Here is an 11,463-nt window from a genome sequence, read left to right as displayed (position 1 = left end):
GGTCCCATCTGACTCACTCGACGAGAACCCCCCTAATGTGAGGACGAGGTTGCGTGGCCGACCTGAGGTCGGAGGAGTGAATCCACACTTACCCTCCTAAAGGATGGACCCCCGGCTCCCTGCAGAAACCCTCACTGTGAGACAAACAATAGAGTCGCGCCAGTGCATAACATAAAAATAGGACAGCTAGAAAGGAGATGGGAAAGGAAAGGACGCACGAGACAAACGGTGGGTTAGGACAGAGTTAGTGTGGGATGGTAATGTAATTATCTGCTGCTCAGTGTAAAGGAAGAAAAAACTTTTCTAGTATGGTAAAACCTCTGGTTGCCCCGGCGGTCAGGTAGCCCCCACTCCGGGCATGCTAGCTATTTTTTGATGGGCTGCTGCTATGTCAGTAGGGGATGAATGGATGTAGTCGACTGCTGCAGAGGTCCAGCGCCCCATGTTCTTGATTAGTTGGAGACTGACGTTGGGGGTATAGAATTGGGGCAGAAGGCCAGTTCTGGAAACAAGGGTAGTGAGATGGGATGCAAACCAGTAACAGGATATAATTGTGCGGTTTGAACCTTTGCATGCTGCAGTAGTGAGCAGATCTGAAGCAGGGAGCAGATCTGCTGTTGTGAGGAGTGATTAACTGTAGCGGGCAGGATCTGCTGACAAGTGCAGAGACCAGAGGAAGTATATCCTGGACTGCTGTCGAGAGTAGAGGTCTAGTGAAGCAGATATCTGTAATAGTGTAAGGTGGACTGCCGTCAGTAGTGTGCAGTGGCCTGTTGTAGAGAGCAGAGATCTGCTGAAGCGGAGATTGTAAAAGTGTGCGGTGGCCTGCTGTAGAGAGCAGAGATCTGCTGAAGTGAGTGAAAAGAAACTCATTGTGAGATATGAGCAAATTTAAGCTGCATGAAACGCCTCCTTGGGTTCTGCCGCCCGTACGGTGTCCATATTAGGACATCGTCATTTCTCACATCTCAGCGTCAGTTATCAGGAATTTCTTTGTCATGGATCATTTAGTTTGGCAATCAGTCATCATTTCTCAATCATTTTTTCTGTCATCCCTCATGTGTTTTTTATGTCAGCCATTATTTGTATCAGGTATCACTTGTATTTTGTGTCCACCGTCACTCGAATTTCGAGTCACAGAAAACCTCTGTCACTCATATTTCGAGTCATGGAAAACCTCTGTCAATGAAATTCTCTGTCAACCATCAGACAGCATTTTTTCTAGGACTTAATGTAACAGCCAATCACATTTTCTAAAACTTTTCTACATGATTGTTGTGGGGATTAGTTATTAGCTGTGGGTTGTATTTAATGTATTTATTTGTTTGCTATGAGTTTGCTACTGGTACCACGGAAAAAATATATATATTTATATATATATATATAGATTACAACTACAACTGTACAATGACTACTAATAATAATGATAACAATAAAACTTGAATATATAGGGATGTTCAATAACTCTGATCTATAGATTCCAACCTTTATTTTACAACAGAGTTGCTGGAGGTCAGGGTGGTAACCTTTTATCAAAACAAGCCCTGTTTTGTAATGGGACAGTCCATCTCTAGTACGTCCAATAGGAATGCATGGGCAGGGTCATGTATTTATTTATGTCTTTTGGATTGTTTCCAAGTCGTGTCTGGTGTGGACTGACATTCGGCGACTTTGCTGGCGTCTCTCGCGTCCAGTGTGGATGCAGCTTGAAGCTTGTATGTAAATAAGTTAACATAGGTTCACGAGATGTGCCTGCAGTTTGATTAGATAGTTGCAGGTTTAACTGATGATGCAGCTGCTGCAGCACGAAAGAAAGAAAGAAGCTGAAGGACAAGAAGAGCAGGTAGGAAAATGTGCTCTAAATCATCTGAATTGGACAAGAGAGCGAGAAGACAACGTTTAAACATTAGTAAAGAAAGAAAGTTCAATCACGTTTTGACAGTGTAAGAGCGTTTGCTAGAAATCAAAACACTAGACAGAGAAGGAGCATGAGATTGGGGTTTAAATAGGAGGTTAATAATGATAGACGTTAATTAAGCAGCCTCAGCTCCCGCCCCCTGAATCTCACAAAGCTAACATAATATAGGTGCCATCTACTCCATTGGGATTAGAAGAGAAAAAAAAAAAACATTAGCAAGGTAGTATTGATGGACTGTTAATCAAAACACAAATCACAGTTGGAGGCGGGATGCAGAGCGAGCCCTCTGTCAATAGGTCAGTGTTTAGGTCATGTGATTGCTCTGCTGGGAGATGCGATACTAAGGCGTGAGCCCGAACAGACCAAACAGAACTGGACAATCTGATTTGGCGAAACTGTTCCACCTTCCTGCCGTGGAACATGTTCTGCTTGTTCAGTCAAACAGCCCGGTCTGCTCAAGGAGCAGTTCCACATGGTGAAACATTTTTTTGGACGATTGAGACAAAAAAAAAAAACCTAGATGTTGTATTTAACATCATGCGCTCCTTTCGTCCCGTTTTTTTCCCCATCGTCGTGCCGGTAACAGAATATTTTATTTTCACGCAGGCTGCTGTGTTATTACCATATCTGTTGCTTAAAACGAACTGGCGGCTATCCTCGTCCAAATCATCACTCTCGCTGCCTGAATAGTTTAGAGTACTGTAGTCTAACAGTAATGGCTCATACAGCTACCATTGTATTGTGTTGGAATTATTCTCTTCATCCATGATATTTGTATATCTGCGTGCAAACAACTTTTCTTCGCGTGTAGCTATAGGCAACAATTGTGGAAATCAGTGCTGTCATGTCACATCACTGTGGCATGCTTACAACGCAGTGCACTGAAGCTTGTCATGGTTTGAACACCAAAGCATCAAAATAGCCCATCACAACAATAGGAGGGTCTGTAACATATGACAAAAGTATTTGGATGCATATTTTCTATTAAGTCTATATTCACTTTCAGTTCACCACAAGCACCCTCTCAGAAACGTATGCTAGTGAATAATACAAAATAATTTATGAACTAGTTGTTTTCACATTTCTGAAATTCATGTTGTAAAAATATTTTACAAGTTTCAGAATTTTTTTTATTTCATGAAGTGTATATTTTATGTTGTTTTTAGCAATAATGAAATGCAATAATTTCAGGTCTCCAGGTGCCCATTTAATTTCTTTAAAAACATTATTTACATTGGTAGTTGAGTACTGTATATGATACAAATAGTTTAAAACAATTACAAAAAAGAATCACATCCTCGTTTCATTTTACCTTTCTTCTTTAAATAATATCTAAATAAGCTGCCTGGAGGCAGGATAGATCTCTTTTTAATTTGTTGACCCCTTATTTTTTATTTCTGTGTTAAATGTATTATAGAAGAAGTATATTTTATCCTGTAAATTTTAAGAAAAAAATAGAGACAATGGAGTACTCATATTTAAGATTAATGCTATCTGTTGCATATGTATGATAGCTATATAAGATATTTCATAAGTATTTTACTTGATCACATCTATTCGTTAAATAGAAGAAAAACAACACATTGATAAAAACATATATTTTTCCTTCAGCAAAAGAGGCAAATGTCAGGGCTCGAATTACTGGGGGGCTGGGGGTGGGTCGATCCCTTTAAGTTTCTCCAAATAGTTTAAATTTCCTTTTTAAAATGTTTTAAGCCGACATTATCACTTAAAACAGAAAGGGACCTGTTAAACATGTTAATTGTATGATGACATTCCCTGCCTTGTCTATGCAATTTTTCAGTACCAATCAATGATAATGAGAAAGCGTTTCTTGCCAATCTGAAAACTGCTCTGTGCATTTCACATAGGCTAATGCTTATGCTTATATTAAGGGAGATTAAATAGCATTCCTTTCATAAGTAAAGAAGTGACAACATTTCATTTGATCAAAAAAGGAATACGATTTAATCTTATTACACCTTGATCCATGTCTCAGCCTATACTGTTGACTCAAAAACATAAACTCCAGCCAAGGTCAGCAAAGAAATTAGCCTTTGTAAAATGTGTAGTTATCTAATTTTGATTGTCAGAAGACTCTTTCTCATGTTCATTGATTGGTGCCTGAAATATAGTATAGGCAGGAAATTTCATCATGCAGTTAACATCATACAGGAGGCTGTGTGGTCGGGTGGTTAAAGAAAAGGGCTTATAAGCAGGAGGTCCCTGGTTCAAATCCCACCTCAGCCACTGACTCATTGTGTGACCCTGAGCAAGTCACTTAACCTCCTTGTGCTCCGTCTTTCGGGTGAGACATAATTGTAAGTGACTCTGCAGCTGATGCATAGTTCACACACCCTAGTCTTTGTAAGTCGCCTTGGAAAAGGTGTCTGCTAAATAAAATAATAATTAACACATTTTTAACAGGTTCTTTTCCGTTTTAAGTGACACCTGTCAGCTTACAGCATGTTAAAGGGGGGATTTGGAAATACAACTATTCAGAGAAACTTAAAGGGTTTGCCTACATGGATTACTATTTACCAATAACTACTTCAGAAGGAAATTCCTGTTTCTGCAATCAGGGCAGCTTCTAAACAAAACTCAGAAAGCAGATTAGTGTGCTTCATTTATTGCACACAGTCAAAAGACCTTTAATAGTAATAGTTTAATAGTAGAAAGTGGTTGAAAAAAATCCTAATTAATCGCGCTTTTTTTTGGGGGGGGGGGGGGGGGGGGGTCTACCTCACAGTCTTGCTCCGATACTACTTTAACCAACAATATTTGACCCATAAGACACTGCTGTTGTGAAATGAACCACGAATGGCAAGTGTGACACATTTCCTGAGAATAAAGCATTGTAAAATTAAAATACATAATACACAAAATACATTTGCTATAGCAGCATTTTTTTTTTTTTTAAGAACTGAACTTGAGACCTAGGTAGCTAAAGAAAGGTTCAAGTCTCCCATCTCTCTAATGCATAGAACACTGTGAGAATCTCCTGAGCTGAGGAAGAAGACACCGTTTCTTATAGGAGAAAGTATGAAATCACAACCATGAAGCAGAATTTCGAAGCAAGTATGGGCAGTTTTACTAGGAACATTTTAGTTTTAAACAAAGCACAGTTTTTTTTTTCAAGCCAAAGAAGGCTGAATGACTGAGCAAGCTACATGAATGCTTTTTGTTTAAAATAAAATAAAAACAAGCACTACGTTAACACATGTTTTCCTGGATGTTTAAATCTGTTTTTGCTTCAGTTATAATTTCAGTGATAATGTAAATGTAGCCTTTTTCCATTTATAGCACCGTTTCAAAGACTAGAAGCATAACAGTATTGCATTACTGTGCTGTATTGTATTATTTGCGAGATTCAGGATGCAGACAGCAGGTGTACATATTTATTAAAATTATTGAAACCATTCCAAAGGTGTTTATATATTCTGAGGTTCTACTGTATATAACAGTTGGTTTTAAAGTGTAGATTTGCCCCTTTTTTCTGGACTTTTACGTTAAGAAAACAATATTATGATGAAAACTGTTTGCCCTTTTCACAAAAAAGTGTTTTTTTAAGAATGCTTTTTTTTCAAAATTCAGTTTTTAGGGATAAATTAAGTTGTATCTATGAATCTGTTCTGGACTAGTAAAAAAAATAGGTTAGAGGACATGCTTAAACAATACGTCTCAACGTATCATATTATCATAGAGTATACAATATGGGGTTATAGGATGACTAACATCTATGTATGTGGGTAACATCAGCACAAGTATAAGTGTTTGGTTATGCAGTACAAATGTTGCTATGGTCTTTTAATTATATTATATCTTTCTTTATTGTTAATATACAATTAAAAAATCTGGCTATTTTAAAAAATATTCTTGACCACCTTTATATAATCCACTGTGATTTAAAAGAGGAAAAAAGGATGAACTGAATACTATTGGGTGTCTGAGGTAGGAGTCTGATTCTACTTTCACCATTTTTAATTTACAGTATTTACAGTTGAATGGAATTCAGAGAGGCACCTCAGGTATATTTTTTTTAAGCAGGTAGTGTTATTGGAAAAAACATATATTTTTAATATATGGTAGAAAAGTGTGATCCTTATATTTTTCATATATATGGATTACATACTAAAACATATTTTAAATATATCCCATATATTTTAAATATATAAAACAGGGGCCAATTTCTATATATGAAAAATATAAGGATCATACTTTTCTACCATATATTAAAAATATATGTTTTTTCCATAAGGGTAACTATACCAATATTGAGAATACAGCACAGTAAAAACTCTAAATGATATGTCTGATGTTATGAATTGAATTTTCCTGTGATGTGTCATGGGATACAGCAGTCGAAATATGCACAATATTATACAGTGGTTTTAATGAAGTAGTACAGCAGTACTGATATAGATTACCAGTTTGTATTGGTTCTTACCGTTGTTATACCATAGGTTACTTAGTGGTATCAAGGGCTGGACGGTCATAAGGGGGCTTCAAAAGTAAGATAAATACTGGAGCCAAGGGGAGAGTTGTGGAGGGCGAATGGAGTGGGCTGTGAAGATCAACTAAGCAAAGCAAAGGCTTATTTAGCGCAGGCTTGGGCTCTGCCGTGCGGCCTGCTTGAAGAGTGTAAGGAAATAGGCCTGTGCTGTGGTTGTTGTGACTCAAATAAAAGCACCTGGGATGAAACGCTCCACAGTGGGTACTCCAAAAAGCAGAGGTCAGCCTCCTTTTGTTTTTTTTCTTTTATGTGCATTACAGGAAAGTGCATAGCCTTGTTTCATGACAATACTTTTAGTTTTTTATATTGCTGTACTGTAACTAGGATATTTACCTTAGATTAAGGGAATTTTCCAGTATACACATGCCATTGTAGCTGTCTTTTTGCTATCTTTGCCACTTTGTACAGAACATACACTACCGGTCAAAAGTTTTAGAACACCTCAATTTTTCCAGTTTTTATTGAAATTTACGCAGTTTAATGTCTAAATGTACTCTGAAATTAAAGCATAGAACAAATAAACAATTGGAGATAAAAAAGAAATCATGGAATCGTTTTGTTTAACAAAATTTAATCTAAATTTTTGACTCATCAGTAGCCACCTTTTGCAGATATAACAGCCGAACACACTCGTGGCATTCTTTCTACAATGGAAATCAAATATTGTTCGGAAGGTTCTTCCCAACACTGTTGCAGAAGTTCCCACAAATGTGTTGCACTTGTAGGTTGCTTTGCTTTCACCCTTCTGTCCAGTTCATCCCAAACCAGCTCGATGGGGTTTAAGTCTGGAGACTGTGCTGGCCATTCCATGATTTGAAGCCTACCGTCTTGTTCTTTTCTTCTAAGGTAGTTCTGACATAGCCTGGAGGTATGTTTTGGGTCATTATCTTGCTGTAGGATGAACCCCTGACCAACTAGGCGTATACCAGAGGGTATTGCATGGCGCTGCAAAATGCTGTGGTAGCAGTTTTGGTTCAGGGTGCCACTCACTCTGTGCAAGTCGCCGACTCTGGATCCAGCAAAAGAGCCCCAGACCATCACGCTTCCTCCTCCATGTTTGACAGTTGGTGTCACACACCGAGGAACCATCCTTTCGCCTACTCGACGGCGTACAAAAACCCTGCGTGATGAATCGAAGATTTCAAATTTTGATTCATCGGTCCATAAGACCTTCTTCCAGTCTTCAGTAGTCCACTGGCGGTGCTTCATGGCCCAGGCAAGCCTCTTTTTCTTATTTTGCCATCTTAGCAATGGCTTTCTTACTGCCACTCGACCTGTCAAACCTGCAGCTCGAAGTCTTCTCTTCACAGTTGAAACTGAGACTTGCTTACTTCGACCAGTGTTAAGCTGTGCTTGAAGCTGTTGTCTTGTGAGCCGCCTATCACGCAAGCTGTTGACTCTCAGAAACTTGTTTTCTGATTCTGTTGTGGCTTTGGGTCTGCCAGACCTCTTCCTATCAGGGTTTCCTCTAATTTCCAAGTGTCTTTTGATGGTGTAGCAAACTGTACTCACTGACACCTTGGCTTCCTTTGCAATTTCTCTGAAGGAAAGACCTACACTTTTAAGGGTTATAATGGTCTGTCTGTCTTCCTTTGTTAATTGCCTTTTTCTCGCCATTATGAGAGCAATATACTACTTCCTGCAGTACAATACTGTCCAAATAGTGCTTAAGAGGGTGTAGTAACACAGTCTGTTCCAACACTGCTTTTATACAGACAGAGGGTTTGTAAGTAATCAACAAAAGTTGGGACACCTGTAGGAATTGTTAGCATCAACTTTCAAGGCTTAATTTACTTCCATTGCTGCAGAACAGTTGTTAACCCATTACTTGCTCCCTGAAAAAGGCCTTTTTGTATAACTCTGAAATGTACATTATTTTTCAGTTTTTGGTAACCTAAACTTTTTTTTTAACCTCTGGCAGTTTACCACTTACCTTTGTACCATTTCAGGTTATTCACTGGACTTGAACTGCTTAAATTTCAATAAAAACTGGAAAAATGGGGGTGTTCTAAAACTTTTGACCGGTAGTGTATATATACTGTTAAAAAATAAAGGTTAACAGTTTGGAGTCTGAGACTTCACCTTTTCTTGCATGGAAAGCTAACGTAACTAAAGACTTTTTGCTTTGGTACACATGATGCATTGCCAACTTTAAAACAAGTGGGTGGATAATGTGACATGTTTACTCTCAGTCAGCCCTGAATTTTTCATGAGGGACAAAATAACCTGAAAGCAGTCGTGAGGGCTCTGGGGCTTTCTACTACAAAGGGCAACACTGGGCTTTACTTTCCATCTGCCATGGATGATAAGGATAAGGCATGTCCTTAGGAAATTTAAAAGATCCAAATAATGTAGCCTTACGTCAAATGGTGGCTTTGTATTTCTGTGCCGGTCTGTTCCTTTTGGAATACATGATGGGCATAAAATATTGATATAATATGAATAAACCCCTTTATCTGTTTTCTTTTATTACGGGTGTGTTTATAAATTAATATTACAGCTCCCTTTGATGAAATACCAAGCATCGCCTTCAAACTAAGCCGCCATTAACTGAAACAGCTTTTTATGTGAAACAAATACTAACTAAATAACTGTTACACATTATGAAGGCACATTTGTCTTGTCAAAATTAGACTTCTTTTTTTTTTAGTCAGCAAAAAAAAAAAAAAAAACTAATCTGGCTGTTCCAGCCTTTTTGCTCTGCATAAAAGTAGCAGTATAAAAAAGTAGTAAATATGCCTAACTCGGTTAATGACTAAATTAAAACAAACAAACAAAAAAAGAACCATTAAAACTACAGTTTTAATACTTTTTTCAGTTTCAGCAATATAAAATAAGTGCTACAGTGTTGCCAGGGATATAGGAATATCCCTATTATTTCCATACGTTTTTGGAGAGGTTAGCTAAATATAGTAACAGAAGTTAATGTGAAACAAAAAGAGGATGTATTTGTAGCTTGACTTGTGAACTGTACCGTAGTGTCAATGCTCGATTTCGGCTCCAAGTTATCATATGGGTTTATTCAGCCATGTTTAATATCTCACAAGACTATATGCCAAAAGGAAATTCTCTTAACACTACTTCAGGAACTAATGTGTACAGTCTAACTCCATTATATTTAATTAAAATCCTATCGACTGCACCACCAGTCCTGTTTAATTTACACATCACAGCCCACCAGAAGTGGTAACATCCTGTACACTGTCCAGTCTTTTTTTTTAATATTGCTTCCCACCCACCTTGTCTTTGTATTCCGGTGTGTTTTTATATGTACATCGAGCGAAGTTGCCAACTCGGTGAGTGCGATAAGTTGCATTAGAAATGGACAGATTAATTTGCTACACGAGGTAACGGTTGCGGCGACCAGCACTGGCATTTACATTTACTGGATCTGAGGACGACCCAAGCCCCAGTGCATTATTTGTAATTAAACCTGCAAAGTTGAGATGCCATTTATCTACAAAGCATTCAAAATGTGAAAAAAATAACTTATTTAAACAAAAGAAAGAGGAACTTTTGCCATCAGCAACTTTCAATGTGTAAAGTGACAACACATTCCTTGATGAACTAGTAGTGAAGATTCAAGCCCAGGAATCTCATAAAGTTAGTTATATAAATACTTTACACATACAACTTAGTTTCAAAATGGGGAGGACGGCAGTCCAGAAGTCTGTAGTGTTTGTTTTGTTTTAACCCGACGTGTGCTTGCCTGCAGTATTTGAGCAAGTAGCTACATTGAGCCGTTGTCTATAGACCAAGGCCAGGTCAGGGAAATGAGCAACAACATCGCAACGTCGAGCAGGCAGCTGGGATCGGGTGAGAGTGCAACAAGAAGCGGACGCTTCCTTCCTGCAAGGACACTGTACATTTTGTAAATAGTGGTGATTGGGACTGTGTTTGTGTTGTGGTTATTCATGTACCAGAATATAAACTTTTTTTTCTGTTTTTCAGTAGTCCACATCTCAGAACCACCACAAAATGTACCACAATTTGTACAAGGCTCCTCAAATAGAGACACCAATCTACTCTCACTGCTCCCTCACACCATATACTGTATGTAAGAGGATGATCCCTAGAGAGTTTGTATAGGCACGTTGAGGAAATGTGTAGAAGCTCCTGTTACCATTGTATGTGCTATCCCAGATCTGTGGATAAAAAGAGCAGAATTTGGCCTTCAATGTTGCCTATTCAGAACATTCATAATAAGCAGTCACCAATATATATCATAATAAATAAAGAAAAAAACAGGCAAATATTAACAGAAAAAGCAATTACCTTGTCATCACTGTCATTAAGGAAATCTCCCTTGGGCATTCTGAACAGGCGATGATAACAAATCCAGTATGATAAGCACATCACATTCAGTTTCATGCTAAAAGCTAGCATTTCCCCCACAGAACATCTGTTGTGGGTTAAACAATCTCTATAGTCTTAATTTATACACATGAGAAGTGAAAATACTGTATCATCCTATACTATTTATACTATTAATTCTAACACTCTACTAATATTTAATTTTATAACCCTAACCCTAGCATCAACTACAATTGTAACCTGTTTTATAGTGGCATCAAATATAACTTGCCACTCTCGACAGATTCAGAGTTTTAAAAAGTTCAAAATGTGGACATATTTTTCAAACACACTTCCGATGTTACAAAATGTTTTTGTTTTTTTTCTATAAATATGGGTAGATAAATAACTGCATTTAGTCAAAAATAAAAATGTGTTTGTAGATACAGATAATCAAAGGGGAACAGGATGAAATGTTATGTACAGAGTTTCCAAACATCAAGATCAAATGGATTAGTGAGAGAACACCAGTATTGGGACCTTTGTTCTTAATAACTGCTATTGTGTGGTAAGTCAAAGCAAGTATATAAAAAGTCAGTAGAGGCTCCTTGGATAGCTGTCCCATTGAAAACCTCACAATAGCTTGAGCAATTATCTAAAGCTCACTGCGTTCTAAGCATAAGTTACAGTCTTTGTATATGAAACATCTCGACTGTATGCTTATTTACTCTGTAGCACA

Source organism: Acipenser ruthenus, chromosome 1, assembly GCF_902713425.1.
Source record: "Acipenser ruthenus chromosome 1, fAciRut3.2 maternal haplotype, whole genome shotgun sequence".
NCBI classification, from domain to species: domain Eukaryota; kingdom Metazoa; phylum Chordata; class Actinopteri; order Acipenseriformes; family Acipenseridae; genus Acipenser; species Acipenser ruthenus.
The sequence above is the reverse complement of the archived record's forward strand: the minus strand, read 5'-3'. Positions refer to the sequence as shown.